Here is a 5,140-nt window from a genome sequence, read left to right as displayed (position 1 = left end):
ATGATGGGCTCAAGTATAGCAGGGATTGTGGGGCTGGCGCAGGATCGAGTAGTGTTTTGTTCTGCTGTGCATGGGGTCGCTAAGCGTCGGAAACGACTAGACGGCACTTAACAACAACAACCACAACCACCACCACTCGGGAATCTTCAAGCTGTCTGTGCTGTCAGGATTGCTCAGGATTGCTGCCAGACTGCAGGTCTGTATGTCTCCTTTTTTGGTATTTTCTTGCAAATTCTTCTGCTAGTTGGGGTTTAGTCCACTTCTATATCCTTCCCTTCAAGGCTCAGGTATCCAGGATTATCTTCTGTGTCTGTATTAATTGGTTTTCCTTTTCTTTGTTGAAAAGGGTCTGTGCATATTTTCTGCCGATTCCACCATCTTTATGATGTCTAAAACACTAACTTTTTGTTTTGTTTGCTTTAACTATCTTAAAAAAATAAATACAAAATAATTAATGAATTGTTATTATTATTTTCATGAAATGGAGCTTTGTTTTCCAATTCTAACATTCTGCTTCAGGGATCTCTTTTCCTGGAGAAAAAAGATATTATTAAACTGGTAACTACTATGAATTGAAATAATGACGATTACAGGTATATCAATTTACATAAGCACTTCACTTTACAGTGTGTGAATTCCTTTCTTATGTTTAAACTTGGCTGAGCCTCTAGAATCCCTGGTTATTAAGCAGGTCAGGAATTAAGGCCTCAGTTATCTCATAGGTTTGTACACTTTGCGCAATGTAATGGTCAGTGAGCACTGGAGCAGGTTCTTGATGCCAGACACACCGGATCTAGCCTAGTTCTGTTATCATCTCCCTATGCTACTTCCATCCCAGAGTCAGACAGGCCTAGCATCTGACTGCTAACCAGAAGGCTGATGGTTCAAACCCACCAGCCACTCCTTGGAAAGAAGGTTGGGCAATCTACTTCCATAGTGATATCACCTCGAAAACCCAAGGAGGGGTCGCTATGAGCCATGGCCGACTCGGTGGCATATAGCAACAACACCAACAACAATCCTTTTATTTGCATTCCCTCACCTTTGTATTCCCCTTCCTTTATTGCATTTTCCTCCACTTGGAAGCAGTATATTTTAAAAGTATTTTGTTGTTATCTGGTGCCATCTTGTTTTTGTTTGTTTGTTTAATGTGGTAAATATTTGGGCAACAGAACATTGGCCATTTCTACAATCTTCACGTGCACTGTTCAAGACATTAATTATGGTCATCAATTTTGGTAAGCCATCCCCATTGACCAATAGCAAATTTTGACTCATAGTGATCCTAAGTGACAGAGTAGAACTCCCCCATAGGGTTTTCTAGGCTGAAATCTTTATAGGGAAAGATTACCAGGTCTCTCCCTGGGAGCCATGGGTTCAAATCGCTAATCTTTCAATTAGTAACCAAGTGCTTAACCATTGCACCACCATAAAACTGCTGGTTTTACATAATCTCCAAGGGACAAAGACACTTAATCTTCTGTTCCATTTCTCTGTGAGAGAAGATGATATGCAGAGATGTTCCAAGATCATGCAGGGCACACCAAGGATACCATGAAAAGATCCCTGGATGCATGAAAACAGGACGGACCTCAGTGCCTTCCATTGTTTTAGAGTTTTAGTAACAATAACAACAACAATAAATTAGTTTCAAAGTAATAAATCAGGTTGAACATGTGCTCAAAGGTATCCACCTATCATCCATTCATCAAACCACTTATCTAATCAACACACTATGTTTTTCTGGAATCTGCAAAAACAAAGCTAAGAATCCCACTATCCTTACTATTGGCGTACAACTGTGTGGGTCATAACAAATTATGGATAACACTGTGAAGAATGGAAATTCCAGCACACTTAATTTAATTTATGAGGAGACTGTACATAGATTAAAAGGCAATCATTGGAACAGAACAATGGAATACTAAATGGTTTAAAAGCAGGAAAGATGTGTGTCAGAGTTGCATCCTTTCATCATACTTATTTAGTCTGTATGCTAAGCAAATAATTCAAGAAATTGGACTATATGAAGAAGAATGTAACATAAGGATTGACAGAAGACTCATTAACAACCTACAATATGCAGATGACACAACCTTGCTTGCTGAAAATGAAGAAAACTTGCAATACTTACTGTTGAAGATCAAAGACTATAGCCTTCAGTATGGATTACACTTCAAAATAAAGAAAACAAAAAATCCTCACTGGAACAATAAGCAATATAAATGATGAAAAGATTGAAGTTGTTAAGGATTTCATTTTATTTGGATCCACAATCAACACCCATGGAAGCAACAGTCAAGAAATTAAATGATTTATTGCATTGGGCAAATATGTTAAATGTTAAAGAGCAAAGCTGTTATTTTGAAGATTAAGGTGTGCCAGGCCTAAGCAATACCATTTTCAATTGCCTCATATGCATGTGAAAGTTGGACAGTGGATAATGAACACTGAAGAATAATTGATACCTTTAAATTATGATGTTGGCAAAGAATGTTGAATATATCATGAACTGCCAGAAGAACAAACAAATTTGTCTTGGAAGAATTACAGCTGGAATGCTTCTTATAAGTGAGCAGAGTGAGACTTGGTCTCTTGTACTTTGGCCATGTTATCTAGAGGGACAAGTCCCTGGAGATGGACATCATATTTTGTAAGGCAGAGGGTCAGTGATAGAGAGGAAAATCTGCAACAAATGGATTGGCACAGTGGCTGCAACAATGGGCTCAGCGATGATTGGGAGGATGGCACAGGACGGGGCAGTGTTTTGTTCTGTTGTACTTGGGGTTGCTACAAGTTGGAAGCTACCCAATAGCACACAACAACAACAACATCCCTATTGTTGTAGAACTTCCAGCACAGAATGTGAGAGACATTTTGGTGTATAGCCATTTACCACTGAGTTGACTCCAACTCATGTGATGTCATGTGGGTCAGAGTAGAACGTTGGTCCACAGGGTTCTCAATGACTGTTGTTTTGGCAGTAGATGACCGGTGCACCTCTGGGTGGACTCAAACCTCCAATCTTTTGTTTAGAAGTCGAGTGTGTTAACCATTTGCACTACTCAGAGATTTCCTTTGGTGGATACTATAGGAAAAATAATAAAGCTTGAGCCCCTATAGTAAGGTAGTAACCAGCTATGTGGGAGAAACTCAGAAGCATGTATAAATGTTGCTGTTGTTAGGTGCCATTGAGTTGGCTCTAACTCATAGTGACCCTAAGTACAACAGAATGAAACACTGCCCAGTCCTTTGTCAGTCTCACAATCCTTGCTATAACTTAACCTACTGTTGCAGCCACTGTGACAATCTATCTCGTTGAAGGCATTTCTCCTTTTTCACTGACTCTCCACTTTACCAGCATAATATCCTTCTCCAGGGAGTGGTCCCTTCTGACAACGTGACCACAGTACGTGATGTATAAATGTATAATGTATAAATAAATGTATATAATAAATGTATAAATGTAAGGACACAAAAGTTGCAAAAGCAGGATTTGATAATGAAGAACTTTGGCTCTGACACTATGTAGTTGTGTGGATTTAGATAAATTATTCTTCCTGAGATTTAGGAATATTTTGGAGGAGGTAAGATATTTTGAGCAACAAACAAATTAAATACTGTAAAAACCTCTAGCTCGTCCACTGTTTTAAACTTTACCAGTTTGCTCACTTTTCTTTGGTCTTTTCTGTTTACTTATAACTTCTTCTTCTTCTTCTTTTTTTTAAGTGTTTCAAAACAATAAAACATTTATTATCTCACACAGGTTTTGTGGGTCAGAAATCCAGGAGTGACTTAGCTGGATGTTTCTGGCACAGAATCTCTCATAAGGTTGCAATCAAAATGTTGACCACGACTGCAGTCATCTGAAGGTTGTTGTGTTGTTGTTGGTATGTGCTGTCGAGTCAGACCCGACTCATAGTCGACCCCTCCTTGGGTTTCTGAGGCAGTATCACTACGGAAGTAGATTGCCCCATCTTCCTTCCAAGGAGTGGCTGGTGGGTTTGAACCGCCAGCCTTCTGGTTAGCAGTCAAGTGCCTTAGCCACTATGCTACCAGAGCTCCCCATCTGAAGGTTAGCCTGGAGCCAAAGGATGTGCTTCCAAGGTGGCTCACTCACATTCCTTGCAAAGCACTTGAGGTAGAAGAAGACCTCATTTCTTCACGACCTGGACCTCTCCATATGGTGCTTGAGTGTCCTCACAAATGGCAGTTGTCTATCACCAGAGCAACTGACCCAAGAGATAAATTGACTTAGCTGCTGAAATCCCACACCATCATGTCTACAATATCCTACTGGTTACACAGGGCAAACCTGTTCAGATGGTAGGGAATTATACAAAGGCATAAATATCAGGAGACTGGGGTCACTGGAGGGCCATTTTGGTCATTGGCTGCCACACCAGGGAATAACAAATACTTCACCGTTTCTCTGATCACCCCACTCACTCACCCATTGCCCTTAAGTCAATTCCAACTTACATCAAATTCAAATCATATAGGGCAGAGATGAGGCTAAAGCATTTGGGCCTGGGCTAGATCAGGAAAGGCTTTGCATGTCAAATTAAGAAAATTGGCTTAATATGCTAAATCAGTGGTCCTTAAACTTCAGAGTGCATCAAAGGCCTGGAAGCTTGTCAAAATACAGATGTGGGCTCCATCTCCACAGTTTCTGACTAAGTAAGTCTAAGGTTAGGCCAATTAACTTCCATTTCTCCTAAGTTCCCAGGTAATACTGATGTTGCTGGTCTGAGGACTACATCTGATAACTACTAGTGTGGGTGATAAATCCCTGAGTGGTACAAACAGCTAATGCACTCAACTGGTAACTAAAAGGTTAGAAGACATTTGAGTTCACCCAGAGAGGTCTTTAAAGAAAGCCCTGCTTACCTACTTCTAAAAAATTAGCCATTGAAATATCTATGGAGTGCAGTTCTATTCTGAACCACATGAAGTGTTATCATGGGTCAGAATCAACTTGACAGTAGCTGTTTATTATTTTTACTATTGGTGGTGGTGGTGGTAAGGAAGTGTTTAAGCAAGTTGGTGAAATGGTCAGAGTTTTATTTTTGTATAACTTTCTGGAGATTACATGTTTTTTTTTTTTATGATAATTTCCTTCCAATGAACATTATCCAGC

The sequence above is a fragment of the Orycteropus afer genome, unplaced genomic scaffold (assembly GCF_000298275.1).
Source record: "Orycteropus afer afer isolate SDZICR_OR568_19922 unplaced genomic scaffold, OryAfe1.0 scaffold00473, whole genome shotgun sequence".
NCBI lineage: Eukaryota > Metazoa > Chordata > Mammalia > Tubulidentata > Orycteropodidae > Orycteropus > Orycteropus afer.
The sequence above is the reverse complement of the archived record's forward strand: the minus strand, read 5'-3'. Positions refer to the sequence as shown.